The 18,269-nt window shown below is 37.9% G+C and overlaps 1 protein-coding gene across 1 annotated transcript in view; it reads left to right on the top strand.

Annotated features, from left to right (window-relative positions):
- Positions 1-18,269, top strand: part of LOC138176013 (endosome/lysosome-associated apoptosis and autophagy regulator family member 2) — a 212,247-nt gene that overhangs the window by 1,130 nt on the left and 192,848 nt on the right. The window lies entirely within an intron of this gene.

Raw genomic sequence — 18,269 nt, forward strand, 5'->3', positions numbered from 1 at the left:
GTGTGTGTGTGTGTGTGTGTGTGTGTGTGTGTGTGTGTGTGTGTGTTTGGGAAGCAGAGGGAATGGAGTTTGGAAGAACAGGAAAAGGCAGCTACAACCTTTTGCCTTTGGGAATTGCTGAATGCCCTGTTGAAGAGGTTAACACTATTCTATCTCTGTCTCTATCTCCTATATACTTGTGGATTTATTGTAATGGTGATGAGGGAAACCTCTTATTATGGAAAGTAGGCTTTGCTGTTCCAAGAATTTTTTTGGGTGGGGGGTGTCATTGGCTGCTTGTATTGGGTGTCTTTTTCTTTTTTTAGGGTTTAGAGAATGCATAATGAAAATAAATGACAGGAAACAGAATCTCCCACTTTGAGAGGTGATGGCAGTGGAGATATGGGCAGTGGGGATTCAGAGAAGCAAGCCTATTTTAGGATGCTTGTGATGAATTAGAGTGACAGGTCAATTAATTTGCAGGACAAAAACAGATGAGCTGATGGTCTTTCAGTGTAACAGGACCAGACCTATCCCCTGCCTATTGCTGTAACATACACATTTTATTCTAGCTCTGATTAAGCAGGCATCTTGCTCTGGACATCTTTGGATGCCCATCTGTCCCCTTCCCCCAGTCATTTATGGTGAAGAGACAGTCACTCACTAGTGCAAGGTATCAGAGTAGGCTGGGCTGGACTGAAATGAATAGAAAAACAAATGAGGATTGCCTATCAGCTCCCAGATGTACTTTAGTTGTGGAAATCTGTGGTAAATCTCAACAAGCAGCTGTGTTTAATTTGAGTTTATCAAGATCATTAAAAAAATACGTGAACAACAAAAATAACCCCCAAAATCCCAATTATCATGTGCCTAATCTTTAATCTCTCCTCTCCAGCTTTCATTTTAATCATATCTAGAAAATAGTCCAGTCTTTCAGCTTCCCTACTAAAATTGCTCCTCCAAGGTTAGTCACATGAAAGAGAAAGCATATTCAGTAAAAATCCAGATATGTTATATATCTGCATGTACATATATACAAATGTGCATTTACACACACATATATTTTCAGCTTCTCAAACCTTAACTTTTTTCCTGTTATTGGTGACTGCTACAGGAAACAGATTGATAGAAGTGAATGAAGGTCAGGGCAATGGCCCTGCAGGGGTTGTTGTGATGATGAATTAGTCACTACAACTTCAGCAGGCTTATAGGTGAGAACACAGTCTGTACTGAGGGAAGAGTAGATTAACTAAATCTGGTGCCAAGATTCAGAAAAAAGGACCAGAAAAAGAAAGGTCAATCAGGAATCAAGGTTCAGGAAAACTACTTTCCTTGTTCTGCTACTAACTAGTTTTAAATCTATTGTCTTCATTTTCTTAATTTTTAATTGACAAGATATGTGGGAAGATTATATCATTTTAGTGTGTTTACAGTTGTTTTTCTAGCCATGATGATACACTGTACTAGAAGGTAGCCAGAAGGTTACTGAGGCTGACCCTCTACATGCACAAGTGATTCCATTCTATCTTGCCTTCTTCAGCAGATTGCCCCCTCCTCCTTCTTGGTTTCTTACTAATTTTCAATACCTCCCTCTCTATAGGCTGCTTCATTACTGCCTACAAACATGCTCATGTCCCCTCTATCCTCAAAAACTCCTCAATTGATTTGTCCATCCCTGCTAACTATCATTTCATATTTCTCCTTCTTTTCATGGATAACTTCTTTGATAAGGTTGTATACAATAGGTACCCCCACTTCCTTTCCTCTCATTCTCTTAGCTTTCTGCAGTCTGGCTTCTAATCTCATCCTTCACTGGAACTTCTCTCTTCAACATTATCAAAGATCTCTTAACTGCCATCTCTTAACTCTCATCCTTCTTGATCTCTCTGTAGTCATTGACATTGTCAGTCACCCTTTTCTCCTTGATACTCTCTTAGTTTTCATGACAGTACTTTATCCTGGATCTCCTTCTACATGTTTGACTGCTCCTTCTGAGCCTCCCTTGCTATTTCTCCTTTCAGCTCATTGTCACTGGGTGTGGGTATCCCCTAAGTCACTATCTGTGGCCCTCTTCTCCCTTTTTACTATTTTGTTTCAGCTCTCATGGATTCAATGATCATTTCTATGCTAATCATTCCTAGATCTACTTATCTAGTCCTAATCTTTCTCCTGATCTCTAGTCCTATAGTTCTAATTCCCTACATCTTAAACTGGATGTCCAGTAGAAATCTTAAGCTCAGCATGTCCAAGAGTGAACTCATATTTCCCGCTAAGCTCTCCCCTCTTCCTAATTTTCTTGTCATTGTTGAATGTACATGCCACCATTTCCCCAATCACTCAGCTTCTCAATCTAGGTATCACCATCCTCAACTCCTCACTATCTCTCACTCCCCTTCCCCCAACATCTATCCTAAATGTTGTAAAGTCCTATCATTACTACCTTCATAACATCTCCTGTCAGTCTCCTCTGATTGACACTGCCATCTATCTGATCTTGACTCCCCCCTCCCCCTTACACCTGAAGTGCTGTAATAACCTTCTAATTGTTCATCTTCCCTTAAGTCTCTCCCTACTCTAATTCATCCTCTCCACAGCTGTCAAAGTATCCTTATTCAATAAACTCTAGTGACTTTTTATCACCTGCAGGATTAAGGGAAGGAAATAAGCATTTATGTGGTGCCAACTATGTGCTAGAGACTGTGATAACTTAACCCTCACAACAAGCTCTCTGAGGTAGGTGCTGTATTATTCCCATTTTGCAGTTGAGGAAACTGAGGCAAACAGGTTAAGAAACTTGACCAGGGTCACACAGCTAGTAAGTGTTTGAGGCTGTATTTGAACCCAGGTCTTGCTGACTCTAGAACCAGCACTCTATTCATCGTGTCACCTATCTGCCAAATTTTTGACCTTTAAATTCCTCCATAAATGGGCTCCTTCCTATCAGTCTTCTTACAACGTCTTTTCTCTTCTCCTCCCCATCGTATGCTGCAATCCAATAGCCTTTTTGCTATTCCCCACATAAAACACTTTATCTGCCAGCTCCATGCATTTTCACTGACCGTCCCCCATGTCTGGAATACCCTCCTTCCTCATCTCTGTCTCCCAACCTTTTTGGCTCTCTTTAGGTCCCTGCTAAAATTCCACCTTCTCTAAGAAGCCTTTCTTGGTCTGCCTTGATTCCAATATCTTCCATCAAAGACCGTCTTCAAGATGTCCTGGATATGTCTTGTTTATGCATGGTTGCCTGAAAATTGTCTTCCCCATCAGACTGTGAATTTTTTTAATCAGGGGCTTTTACTTTTTTCCTTTCTTTGTATCCTCAGTGCTTAAACATAGTCCCTGGTACATGTTAGATATTTAACAGATTATTGTTTTCTGATTGATCATGCATGTTCTTTCACCTTACTCTTGGTGCATAGTTGTAATGTGATCACTTGACCAAGGGCTGACATTGACTTTGGCACTGAACAAAGTTGATTGAAATTTGTGGAGTTTGGACCTTCAACTTTGGGTTTCTTATAATTTGACTAGTTTGTCGAGAATCTCAGACTAAATAAGCCTAATAAGTGTATAGAAATCTGAAGATGGAGTGTTGGTGTGGTCTCATTGATTATTAGCTATGTGACCTTACATTCTTGGAGGTTTAGTGATGTGTAAAAGGAGGACAATGCTATTCATGCTGTGTATTCCACCAGGATGTTGTATGAATCAGATGAGATAATGTATGTAAAATGAGGTATCACTTTAAAAGGCTATATAAATATGTGTAGTTTTGTTTAGTATCAGGTAAGGAACACAGTGAATAAAGAATATAGTAAACCAAATAAGAGAGGACATTACAATCAAGAACAGTGAAGCTGGAAGTTACTGTCAACTTATGAGAGAAAAGGGAGCAAGGATAAATTAAACCCAGGAAAGGGAGCAAGGGTAAATTAAACACAGGAATTAATAGCCATGCTATTAAATTATGACCCATAGTTTCCATCACCCTTTTTAAAAAAGCAAATTATTTTTAAAGCCAATACTAATAAATTAGCGAAATATGGCTATTGTTACTTGTTGAACTCCACAAACTTTCCCTTCCCTTGACTTTAATATCTAGGTAATTTACCACTTTGACCTTATCTTGGTAAATGATGTGAGATATTGGTCTATGCCCCATTTCTGCCACATTGCTTTCTAGTTTTCCCAATACTTTTTTTTAACAAATAATGAATTTTTATTCCCAAATCTTAAGTCTTTACACTTGTCAAATACAAGGTTACTATATTGTTGTGCTGCTGTGACTCATTATGAAGGTGTGCAGAGCAATGAGATAGCTAAGGGGGAGTAGGGAAATTGAAGGAGGAAGAAGAGAAATGAAAGTTTTTGCAGTTCCTGCATTGAGTGGGTTTAGCATAATCAAAAGCTGGTATGATTGGTTAGGAAATGGCTCCTGGTTAAAAGCTGGAGAAAAGAAGACTCAGGTGAAGCTGGTCAAACATAATTTCCTATTCCTCGGGCAGTGGAATAATATAGAATATATTGGAATTTTGGAAATTTTGGAAAACTCAATTGGTGATTAAATCAATAAGATGAAAATAAAAGCACAAGCAGGAATACAATGCTTGACAGCATAGAATTTGTAGTCAAGGTAATATGAGCAAATGAAAGGCGTGGTTGAACTCCACAGGCTAAAGAAGACTTCAATATCTAGTTTCTTAATGGTATAAAGACTAGACAACAGTGCAAAATCACAGCAGTAGATTTATCCTTTTTAGGCTTCTGAAGTGAAACCAATAAAAATATGAAACCAATACAAGATTACAATGAACTATGTCTCCCATTACAGTGTCCTAATCTATAAAATGTAGGTTTTAAAATGCGATCTGTTGATATTATGAAGATAAAATGAGATAATTCGTGTAAGAGTAAAAAGTGTTATATAAATGTGAGACGGTGTTGTAAGTTGAGCTGTGGTAATAAAGGTATGGAGTCAGTATTGCACAAATGGTTTTGCAATCAGTACCATGGAGACAAAGGGGATAGGCCAGTTTGAGATGGAATGGCATTCAGAAACATTCATTGTAAGACTAAGCCAGAAAAAGAAAGTAGAAGAGAAAACTGAGTTTGGTAGTTAGAGCAAGGCTGGAGGCTTTGGTCTAAATGGATGATGACTGCTTAAGAGGAAAGGAATTAGTAACTAAGTGGCCAATACATGCATTATTTAAGTTGGGAAGCCCTGATAAATCATTAAAGATGCTTGCTAGTTGCATCTGTGCTTCCAACATAGGTAGTGTTATGCAACTACTGGTTTGGGATATATATTATTTGATAACTATTAATGCATATATACTTTCATAATTTTTTTCTAGTCAACAAACATTTTTTAAGTGCTTACTATGTACCAGGTACTGTACTAAACTCTGGGGACACAAATAGAGGCAAAAGACAGTCTCTACTCTCAAAGATCTCCAAGTTTAATGGGAGAGACAACATAAAATAACTAAACATCAATAAGCTATACACAGGATAAATTGGAAATAACAGAACAAGGAGTAAGGAAAATGAGAAAAGGCTTCTTGTCAAAGGTGGGGTTTTAGCTTAGACTTGAAGGAAACTTGGGAAACCAGTACATCAATAAAATCAATGGGACCTTTATTAAGTATGTACCATGTGCTGGGCACTATGCTAGGTCCTGGGAGTCCAAGATGAGGAGGGAGGGTATCCAGGTATGGGAAATATTCAATGAAAATTCCCAGAGCTGAAAGATGGAACGTCTTGTTCAAGGAACAGCAAGGAGGCCAATGTCACTGGATTGAAGCATATGTAGCAGAGTATAAAGTTTAATAAGAGTGGAAAGGTGGTGGGGGCAGGGCTGTGATAGGTTATAAAGGGCTTTGAATCCCAAACAGAGCATTTTGTATTTGATTTTAGAGGTTTCTTTTTCTTTCCTGTGTCCTGTATCCACTGACCTTCTCTTTAAAGGCCTTCTTTGGATTTGTTCTTTTAGCTCCAATAAATCAGAAGATTTTGGGATAGAATAACTGCAGATTCTGCAAAGTCAAAAGGGATCTGGCAGGAAAAGAAATAGCCTTTTTTTGTGGGAAGATGGAAGAGTACTTTATATAGTACTTTAAAAACATTTTCTTCACAACCATTCTGTGAGGTAGATTGTATAAATGTTACTGATTTCCAATTTATAGATGAGGAAATTGAGACTTAGATGCTGAGAAATCTGCCCAGGGTTACTCAGCTAATGAATTCTGTGCTGGGTTTCTGATCCAACCTCCTCCTGACTTCAAATCCATTATTTTTTTCCATAATAGTATGCTGCCATACTGGGCCATGAGCTACTTAGAATAAAGAAAGCTAAGCTCCTGTTTTGGAGTAGTTAGCATAGTAAAATGATTTCCCAGGCCAGCAGAGGTAGGATTTCCATTTAAAATTTGTCTACCCTCTGAACCAAATTCTCATATTTTAGGCAAATGTGAGCAAAGTCTTCACACCATCAATATTTACAAAAACTGAGTTGACACATCCGTGAAGTGTCATATTTGAGCACAGATGAAAATAGCATAGCACAGTGCAGAATCTGCAGTCTTCTTATTATGATGGGCCACCCTTCAGGAGAGTGGCAGATCTATCATTTCTTATTCTGAGGAAGCTCCATGGTGTTAACTTTTTTATTTTAAGGGACTACAGGTCCTTCTGTCTGGGCCTCTGGACCTGATACCAATCTAGCACCTCAAGATCCAGTGAAAATCTCTCCTCATAGCTTTTCCTGACCACAACATGGATTTCTTTTTGCCCTCCCTAAATTCCTGTACCACTTATCTCTATTATATAATATTGTATTTGATTACATACCATTGTATTGTTTCATGTCACTGTCATTTTTTCCTAATTAAATTTTAAGACTTCTTTACTTATTTGCCTATAAACAAGCTCCTTGAGGATAGATAAAACACCTTCTTTTATATTCCCACAAGACCTGGTTCATTCATTGTTTAATAAATATTTATTGACTTGGCCTGGCCATAAGCTTTGTTAAAAGCATTTGGAATTGTAGAAGATGCAAGGTGGGGGAAGGTTTAGGTAGAAAATTTTTAAATTTTTTATTTAAATTAAATTAATTTTAAATTTAAAAGATTTTAAAAAGACCTCCCTATACCTATTAATAGGGCAGCTAGGTGGCATAGTGGGTAGAGTGCTGGGCCTGGAGTCAGGATGGTCTGAGTTCAAATCTGAACTCAGACCCTAACTGTGTGACTTTGGGAAAGTCACTTAACTCTGCCTCAGTTTCCTCATCTGTAAAACAAGCTAGAGCATGAAATGACAAACCATTCCAGTGTCTGCCAAAAAAGCAACAACAACCCAATGGGGTCATAAAGAGTTGGACATGACTGAAACTACCAAACAACAACAATACCTATTAGTCATCTACATTCTGGGTAGAAAATGCTTTTGTAGAGTTTAAAAGACAACCCTCCCCCCCATGCCTATTAGTAATCTGAAAGAAATGAGTACTCTATTTGACATAATACCTTAGGAAGCAAAGTTTGTCATAGATTTATATATGGAAGTACTTCAGAGACTAGCTAATTCAAACCCCTCATTTTAATATACAAGGAAACTGAGGCTTAGAGAGGTAAAGTGACTAGCCCAACATCACAGATTCAGAGATAGGATTTGAACTCAGATTCTCTGAGTATGGCACCCCTATTCTTTCTATGGTAACATATCGCCTTTTTGGAGGATCATTGATAGTGAGCTGAGAATGACTTGTTTCATTGAGGAAATGAACCTATTTGACATGTAGGAATGTAAATTTTATGTTTTTCTCCATGGGGATGGGACAAGCGAGGTTCTAAAATGACTGAGGAGTATAAGGTCCTGGATTCCAATGCTTTTATTTATCTGGCAGGATTACTTATTAGAGATGCTTTAGAAAGGATTCATTCTCTGAGTATGAGTTGGAGTGGCTTGCCTACGTGATCTCTCTCAATTCTAAGATTCTGTAACTATGTGAACATGATACTTTGCTTCAGCTGAGCTGGAGGAGAGAGTATTAACCAGAAGCTACACTGCAGGTAGGATCCTTAACTCATTATTACATATGGTTAGAAAGAGAAGTTAAACAGTAGCACTAATTGCCACCCCTTTGTCAACTTCTCTTTCCAACCATATGTAATAATGAGTTAAGGATCCTACCTGCAGAGTAGCTTCTGGTTAATACTCTCTCCTTTAGCTCAGCTGAAGCAAAGTATCAAGTTGATAAGGGGTGGCAATCAGTGCTACTGTTTAATTCTCTTTTTTATAATTGAAAAAGGGTGGGATTTTCCCACAGTATTGTAGGGTAAGGCAGTGATGAGTGCTCTATGAACAGCTTCGGTGGAAAGGCTTCAGTACTCAATAATCTGTGTACCTGTAAGCCTTAGGGGAAAGTCATTCTTGAAATGAAGGATGACAATCATTTGCATAAGAAAAGGCTTGCCTGATAAAGATGTGCCAATAGCTAATTTTTTTCCCCACTTTGAAGAAACTAGCATTTGAAAAAAAGGATTTGGCAGAGACTAATCAAGAAGGGTGGTTTTGAAAAAAAGTAAGGGGTTGGGGTCTGGGTGGAGTCTATTTTTTTGCTTGCATATTTTTAAAGTTAATATAACACTAGGGGCTGTTGGTAAAGAAAGTTAGATTGTACTACTTTAGTTATTGAATGAAAAATAAAGGGGATTTTAAGTATACAGGGTGTTTCAGTGGACCATAAGCTCAATCTGACCCAACAGTTTAACAACTATCTGACAAGATCTTAGGCTACATTAATAAAGACAGATTATCTAGATGGAGAAGTCATAGTTGAGAGGTCAGATGATGCCTAGAGTGATCATGTACTGTAAAAAAATACTTTGATATATTTTGATTTTATATCACCATTTCCAAATATATTTCTCCTCACTCCCAGACATAGCAAACCATCCTTTGGAACAGCAATTAAAAAAAGAGGGGAAAAAGCAGCAATTAATATAGTTCAACCCATACTCAAAGGATGACTCTCCTTTACAGCGTATCTGATGAGTAATGTTACCCAACAAATGGAAGCTGTGGAGTCTAGTATATGTAAAGTTTTCCAGCCAGACTCCTCCTCATGTAAAAAGAAGGGAGGGACATGACTACCTAGTTTTAAAGTCAATGATATTGACAAACTGAAGTTAGAGGACAGAAATCAATCAATCAGTCAATATTTAGTTAGTACCTACTATGTGCCAGGCACTGTGCTGAACACTGGAGATAGAAAAAGAAACCAAAGACGGTTCTTGCTCTCCAGAAGCTTACAATCCAGTGGGTGAGATGACATGCAAACAAATATGTACAAAGCAAGCTATGTACAAGATAAATAGAAAATAATTAACAGAATGCTGGTCCTGGAATTAAGAGGGATTGGGAAAGGCTTTCTGTAGAAAGAGGGAGTTAGTTGGGACTTAAAGGAAGTTGGAGGGGTCAGTGGTTGGAGCAGAGGAGGGAAAACATTCTAGGCATGGGAGACAGTCAGAGAAAATGCCCAGAGCCAAGAAATGGAGTGTCTTGTTTGAGGAACTGCCAGGTAGGCTTTGCATTGGATTGAAGGGCATGTGAAGAAGTAAGGTGTAGAGACTGGAAAGGTAGGAGGGGTCTAGATTTTGAAGGGCTTTGAATGCCAAAAAGAACAGGTGGTCCTACCTTCAATTTTTACAGATGAGGAAATTGAAGATTAAAGAGGCTAAGCATCTTACCCTAGGTTAGGCAGGTAGTAATTGACAGAAGCAAGATTTATCTCCACATCCTTTAACTTGAGAAGCCAATTCTTTTTCTACTGTACCACAATTTCTCAATTATATGAATATGAAGATTTAGTTTATGGTAGAAAATAATCTGCAAAAGCCTGCCTTCTCTGTCTTATATTTTAGCAAAGAAAACTTCAACTTCAGGACCTTCCTTAATAAAGGTTTTCAAGAGATGAAAACATAGGAATATTGGAAAAATGCAAATAAGAACAAGTCAGATACTACCATAACTTGCCAACTTGGCAAATTCAACTAATACTCTAATACTTCTAATGAAAGCATTGGGAATTGAATAACTAATACAAAGATTTCTAAAAGTAGTAAAAGTCATTGCTGATGAGACTGTGGAGAAGCAGGCACACTATTATAATGGTGGAATATTAAATATGACTTGAAATAGTGGAATACTTCTATTCTTTGGTCCAGTCATTTCACTCCTTTGGTGACACCCTAACAATGCAACGTCCTATCCTAATGACAGGAAAAAACCTATCGATACAAAATATTTATGGCAGTATTATTTCTAATATCCAATGTCTGCAGTCATCCTGTGAGGCCAATGGTTGGAGATTGGCTGAAGAAGTTGTGGTTTGTGAATATAATGGAATGTTGTTATGGCATAAGAAAAACACAAAAATGAAGAATACTAAGAAATAGGTCAAAATATATGACATGACATGGACAAAGCAGAATCAAAACAATATATTTATAATTATGTTAATATCAGTGACAATAGATTCCAGAAAAGTTTGCTGGAGAGTTCAGCAAAGAACATGGAAACAAATAATATTTTTGTGACTATCTTGTTAAAGTTAATATGTTGTGAATAAGTAAACTGTGACTAATGGAAGTAAGTTCTTATTCATGTATTTGAATATTAAATTTAGAATAAAAAGGCATACAAGCTATTAATTGATGTCTGCCTGCTTGCCTTTAAAAAATTACTTTTTAATTCTATCTGCATTTTTTCCAATTATTTTGCAATCTTCTCCTCTTTGAGGTAAGGTAAATAAATACCTGACTACCTTTTAAATATGTCATGTCCAAACTGGAATTCTTCTGTGTATTTGGTGAAGCAGCAACAATAACTCATACATATATAACACTTGAAATTTGCAAAGTACCCTGTGTATATTATCTCATTTGGTAGTCACAATAATTCTGTGAGGGTGTTACTTATATTATGCCCATTTCACAGGTGAGGAAAGTGAGGTTCAGAGAAGTTAGTTGACTTGCCCCGGGTCACATAGCTAGCAAGTTGGTAAGGCAAGAGTCAAACTGAGTTCTCTTGATTCTAAATCTAGTGTACTATTCACTATATCATACCTTTTCTTTTTCAGCTGGTCTTCTTGGCTTCATTACTTGAGTATCATTTCAAATTCCTCATATGGCCTCTCAAATGCTAAGGTTATAGAATCTAACTGTCATATTATCACTGCCATCAATGATGGGAATAGACTGGCGAAATGCTGGCAAATCTCTTCAATTTCCTGACTACTTGTCCTTCTTCCAGTTACTTTTGTAAATGCCCTTGGGATGAGCTACCTCTCTCGGCATTTTCTTTCTCCAATCCCAGCACCTTGCACACAAGTCTTTAAATGTTTGTTGTGTCTGATGCCGAGTTTTCTGCATACTCATCTTACCCTCTAGTGCTTTTCACAGTTTTGTGAAGTAGTGCTATTCATAATCTCCAGTTGTCTTGCTCCATAGTCTTTTGTATCTTTTGTAGTTAAACACATCCTCAAAGTCATTGTGACCCAGGCTATAATGTCTTTCCATTTGGCAAAGAAATTGTTTGTTGGCCAAGAAAGTTTTGAGACTCTTTTGGCCTCATTATTATGCTTAAATTTTCCTGGGAAATGGTGATAATCACAGTCATTTTTACTTTTATTCCATTTCAGCAGCTTTATAGGATTATAGATCTAGAATTTGAAGGAATCTCAGAGGCTATCAGACCCAATCTCCTTATTTTACCAATGAGGCAACCAAGGCCCAGAGATGTCAAGGAACTAGTCCAAGGTCACCTATTGTTAGCACCAGGGCTCAGATTTTGTAGCCGTGTTCTCTAACTCCAGAGCCCGTGCTCTTTCTACTGCATCATGCTAGTCATGTCCCATTCTTTGTGGCCCCATTTGGGGGTTTTCTTAGCAAAGATACTGGAGTGGCTTGCCATTTCTTTCTCCAGCTCATTTTTTACAGATGAGGAAACGGAGACAAACAGGGTTAAGTGACTTTCCCAGGGTCATATAGCTACTAAGTGTCTGAAGCCAGATTTGAACTCAGCAAGATAAGTCTTCCTGAAGGCCCTGGCACTCTATCCACTCCTAGCTGCCCCTGTACCATGCTAGTTAATATCAAAAGTAGAGTAAGAAACCAGGCCTTTCTGATGCCAAATTTAGCATTCTAATCATTATGCTATGCTATCTCTTCATTTAAAGTACCAATAGTTACATTAATATTAAGTGATCTTAAAAACTATTATTTCTAGGACCCTCTATTTTTTTTGTTTCCCTGTCTACTACAATCACTGCCGAAGTGATAAAGAGGCCATGAGACTAAAGGCCATTTTTTATTTCATCTGTTTTGTGGATCATCTGGGCCAAAGACTATACTATCCAGTGATGCTTCTGATTTTGAAGCTTGGTGCACTTAGATAGGTTGGTCCATGGACAGCAGATAGACTGCTGCTATACATACAAAGTTTTTTCAACCTAGTACAGTTTATTAGACCTTGTGCTCTGCTGACTGATCTAACAGTTTCACATTTCAGGATCACTGTGCCCAGTATTGGAGTAGAACTTCTGGGGAGACAATAGTAACAAAAATATCCACTTATATTTACACAGCGCTTTAAAGTTTAAAAAGCACATTTTTGTCTATACTGTAGTTGTATGAATTCAATGGAGAAAAATATTTGCACACTTATTTTTGTATTTATTTTAGAGACTCTGAAAAGAATTATTTTAAAGATTTAATAGAGAAATGCTTTGAGAAAGATAATAATAATAGCTTAAACTTACAAAGGTTGTAAGGTTTGTAAAATACTTTATATGCATTCTGTGTAAGCCTTGTACCAACTGTATGAGACAAGTGACTTTACAGATAAGGGAACTGAAGCTCAGAGAAATTATGTTATTTGCCCAGGGCCACACAGCTTTCAAATGTCTGCAGCATAATTCAAACTGTTCCCTTACTGACTCCAAATCCAATGCTTTACTTACTATTACAACTTGCATCTTTAGCTATCATATGAATTCAATGAAGAAAAATATTTGCAAAATTTTTGTATTTACTTCAGCAGCTCTAAAAAGAATGATCTTAAAGGTTTAAAAAAGCAACCCTTTTCTTATGGAGATACTATAAGATGGAGTGGTCTGTCTCTCTAGTTAAGTTCTCTATTACTGGAAATGTTTAAGCAGAAACTGGATGATCATTTGTGAGGAGTATTGGAGAGAGGGCATTTTTTGGGGGTGAGTGATTGGAATAGATGTTCCTTTAGGCACTTTGGAAGGGGTAAGATGCCATATATGTCTCTTTTTGCCAAGAAAACTCCAAATGGGGACATGAAGAGTCAGACACTACTAAATGACTGAATTACAACAAAGTAAATACATTAATGTGTAAAAGTTTTCTCTATTGAATTAATATAACTACAGAACAAACATAAAATGGTGCTGTCTGGTGGTTAATGAGACTTTCTAAATTTAGAAGCTGACCACTTAGAATACAGGTTTTATTTGACAGGTAACTTGTAGTTTGAGAATCCTTATAAGCAGGGATAGTAAAATCTAGAGCATACTAAGATTGTTTGGGACAAAATCACAATCCTTGTAGAAGCTGGAGCTTGTTGGTTTCACATTTCTTTGTATTTGTCATCTTCTAGAACTGTAGAAAGAAGTTTGGCAGATGTTTTTTAGGGCTATAAGCTACCATCACGGGAACTCCTAAAAAAACCTACCAAAAACTCTATTGGCCCTACAGTAACCTTCCCCAACTCAGAAGTGCTAGCTAGTAAGAGCTCTTTCCTTTGGCAGCAGTTTAGAATGTAGACACTACATTCTGTTTGCCTTCTCTCCCAGGCAGAGAAGTCATGGTGTTTTCTGTACTCTACAGCCTACTCTAAGTTATGGAGACGTTTGTTTTTTAGTTTGTTTGTCACCCAAGCTAGTGGTTCTGATCCTGCTACCTCCATGTCAATGAGTATATGTAGCAGCAAGCACCCCAGCGTCCCCAGGGTGTCTGCCAATACAGGTTCTTGGATCTGCTTTGATAAAGGAAAGCAACTCAAAATGGGTTAACAAGCTTACTTTAATCAGTCAAACATATATTGTTTACCTAGTTCAGGGGAAAGAGGTCAGCACCCCAAACTTCAGAATATACAGACAGAATTATCAAGACAGAAACAGATCAAGTAGACAGATTTCCAAACTGTCCAACCATTACATCCATACCCAATCAACATCTGGGTTTTTCAAAGCCGGGGGGCTCTGGACAACGGCTTCCCAGAATCCATATCGAATCACAGAACACTTCTCAAAGTGAGCCCCAAAACAAAACTACACATCAGGACTTATATAACCTTCTCCTGGCTCAGAGAATGTAACAACCTTATTGACTCACTGGCCAATCAAGAAGTTTCTACTGAAAAACAAGCCTCCCACCCCAGGCTCCAGGTGCACTTTAGCCTAGGGGCAGGGAAGATCTTACAAATTTACATTCCCATTACAGTATATCTTTCAGAGAGTAGGCAGAAAAGAAGTGACCAAAACTTGATTTCCTGACATCTGGTTAGCAGTACTGGTAATCTGATCAGGATTTTCAACAACTGAGTCTTTTTGATGGAATTTGAAGTATCTCTGACACCCTATTAATTTTTAGTAAACCTTCAAGAATCTTATAAATGTTATCTATTACCATTATTGGGCAGTTACATGGTGTAGTGGATAGAGTGCCAGGCCTGGAGTCAGGAAGACTCATCTTCCTGAGCTCAAATGTAGCACACTTACTAACTGTGTGACCCTGGGCAAGTCACTTAACACTCTTTGCCCCATTTTCTTCCTCTGTAAAATGAGTCGGAGAAGGAAATGGCAAACCATTCAATTTTCTTTGCCAAGAAAATGGGGTCATGAAGAGTCAGACACAATTGAAAAATGAATGAGCGACATCACCATTATTAGCATGCACAGTTAAAGATTGGCTAGACTGTAGATACACATATTAGGAGCATAGTTATAGAGGCAGAAGGGAGTTTAGGAGCTAGAAGGGACCTTAGAGGTCATCTGGTCCAACCTCTGCATTTGACAGGTGAGGAAACTGAGGCAAAGTGACTTGTTCAAAATCATACTAGTACAGTATGTAGCATATAGTATATAGATAGTATCAGGGCTCAGATTGGAATCCAGGTCCTGTGATTCCAAACCCAGAGATCCTTTCCCTGTACCATGATGTTCCTAGAGTTACACAACAGGACAGAAATTTATTGAGCTATCATTTTGGGAAAGTTGGCTTGGCTGACCTGCTTACATTTAAAACAGAGCAAGATTTGATGAAATATAGTTATGTTGATGAGGTTAGTAGTGTTTCTACCATTCCCTGGGCCCTAATATATATTTAAAAATTCCAGAACAGGTTATTGTTAAATTGAAAATAGGTATCAAAATCTGTACAATACAATAATAATTTAATTATCTATAAGGCATAAGAAGATAAATGAAAGTGTCCTCCTTCAAGGATCCAACATTCTACCTGGGAATCCTAGGAGGAAGAGAGCATAAGCAGGGGAATTCAGATCACAAGACTCATCCTGGAGGCCCATAGGCCATCATTCTTGAGCCAAGCCTTGAAGGAAGCTAGGTGTTTCAGGAGGAAGAAGTGAAGAGTGTATCACAAGCATAGGGCCCAGGCCTATGCAAAGGCCCAGAAGTAGGGGATGACATATCAAATTCAAGAAGTAAAAATTGAGATTGTCACCTTGAAGAGGTTGGAAGCAGTCAGTCCAATGAAAAGGTGATTTTGCAAGTAGCCTAGGTGAAAGATGATGAGGGACTGAGCTAGGAGAGAAGTGACATGAGTGGAGAAAAGGGGACAGATATGAAAGATGTAGCTGTGGAATTGATGAGCTGACCTAAATGGTTGCTTCAGTGACTGTGGTTGAATAACCCTATGGCAGATTTACTTATTATGTGGCTTCATTTACTATAGCAGGATAAGGAAAGTTGCATTTATTATCTGCGATTCAGGAAAAAACAATAATAACAAACTCCAACCACTTAATTTCATGTTCTTGGTGAAGGAAATGAAGGCAGCTCAGTGCCTTAAGGCCCAAATTTAATTCTGTGAATTAATGTGGAACAAAATCAGGACACATGAAGGAGGCCAGTTAACTATTCCCATTAGAAAAAAGAGCATAGACTATTCCTTAACTTAAAGGATAGAGAATTTCCAGGCACATTTTTCTATTTCATAGGATTATAGATTTAATGGTGAGAGAGACCTCAGGCATCATCTAAACCAACTCAAAAATTTTAAAAATGAGGGAACTGAGGCCTGGAAGAGACTAAGTGACTTGTCAAGGTCATCATGATACATACACCCAAGCATCAGAGGCAGAATTTGAACCCAGGTCCTTTGGGAGGCTGCATGACAAATTGGATGGGGCACTAGACTTGGAATCATAAGAGACTTGAGTTCAAATACTGCCTCAGGCACCCTAAGGTCTCTTCCAACTTTAAGTCTCTGATTCTCTGTTTCTGTATATTATAACATACTGCCTAGTTGGCATGGCTTTTAAAATTTCTGAACCACATTATTCTAATTAAAAATTAGAAGTACAATACTGAGCTTCTTAACACATTCAGTCCTCCCACAGGCAAAAATTAAGTGTTTATGGAGAAGAAACCAAGAAATTACTACTCTGGTGATCAATGCCACTTATCACTGTTTGCTAGGAGAGAAGTAAAATTGCCTCCATATGCATGAGGGTGCCTATGCCCAAATTTGTTCTGTCAGCACTCCTCTTGTATTGTTTCTTACACACTATGTTATATTGTAATTATTTGTCTGTGGATTTAACCAGAAGCTGAGGCTTTGGGGAGACAACATCTTCGGGTACATTTTCAGTTTTGGAAACCATATTTTAAGGCATCCATTGAACAAATATAGAGTATGTCCAAAGGAGGAGAGCCAGGATAAGATGACATATTCGGAATGGTTGAAGCCTGGAGACAAAAAGACTTGGGTGGAGGAATCATTATAATTGGCGTCAGATATTTTTGAAAGACTTTCATGTGGAAGAGGAATTTGACTTCTGTGTAATTCCAGAGGTGAGGACTAGAATCAGAGGGAAGAAAGATCAACTGAACATAAAGAAGACATGTCTAACAATTAGAACTGCCCTAATTGAAATGGGCTGCCTTGTGGTGTAATGAGCTCCCTATCATCAAAAGGATGGAAGAAGAGACTTGACTACTATCTGTTCTGGTGGGGAGTTGGACTAGAGGATCTCCAAATTCCCTTCTAGTAGTGAGATTTGATTCTATTAAGAATCAACTCCATATTTGTTTGATTATATGAAAAGTCAACTCCATATTTGTCTCCTGTCTCCAAGACTGGAGTTTTATATATCTATTTTTCTTAATTGGGAAAGATTAAAGGTAAAAGGTAAAGGAGATTGCAGAGGATGAGATGGGTAGATAAGTATCATGGAAACAATGAACGTGAACTTGGACAGACTTTGAGAGATAACAGAGGACAGAAGGGCCTGGCATGCTGTGGTCCATGGGGTCATGAAGAGTCAGACACAACTGAACAACAACAAATTTTTCTTAAAGCAAAACAAATTTGAAATTCATTTTTATGTGAATTAATTACTTTTTGGTTCAGTTATTATTCTTGCTACCTCCACCCCTTGCCAATCTCATGAGTCCTTTTGCTTTGACAAGTCTTCCTTTGTTTCCTCAAAGCCTTCCTCTTTTTTTGTAATCTCTTCCTTGCTATGGTTACGACCTTTCTTGCTCCCCCCCCTTGGGTGCTATGTATTCCTAGCCACCCAAATTTATCTTTGCAGATGACAATTTACTTGGTGATGCTGAGTGGCATTTGGAGGATTTTTTTGTCTGATGCAGAATGCACATTGGCTTCTGCATGGCCCCTTCGTGACTTGCCTTTGGGAAAGAAAACATAAAAAAGAGTTATAGAATGATTTTCTAGCAGGTTCACCTAAAAATGGGGTCAAATTAGTTAAGAGATTATAATGTTCTTTCTCTAGACTTTCCAAAATAAGATTGCTTTTAGAATGATGAAACAGGTAAGCTTGATAAGTGGAAACTTGTTACTTTTCCTGAGGAAATTAATGTGAAGAAAATGTTTCTGGAAATAACTCCAGTAAAACAAGAGGCAGCCAGCAGTATAAGAGAAAAGCCAATGGCTTGAGACTGAGGATATATAACTAACTCTGCCTGTCTGACCTCCGTTAAACTATTTTACTCT

The sequence above is a fragment of the Petaurus breviceps genome, unplaced genomic scaffold, assembly GCF_028583685.1.
Source record: "Petaurus breviceps papuanus isolate PSGF00001 unplaced genomic scaffold, PetGlider_PUasm1.0 80, whole genome shotgun sequence".
In the NCBI taxonomy this organism is placed as follows: Eukaryota; Metazoa; Chordata; class Mammalia; order Diprotodontia; family Petauridae; genus Petaurus; species Petaurus breviceps.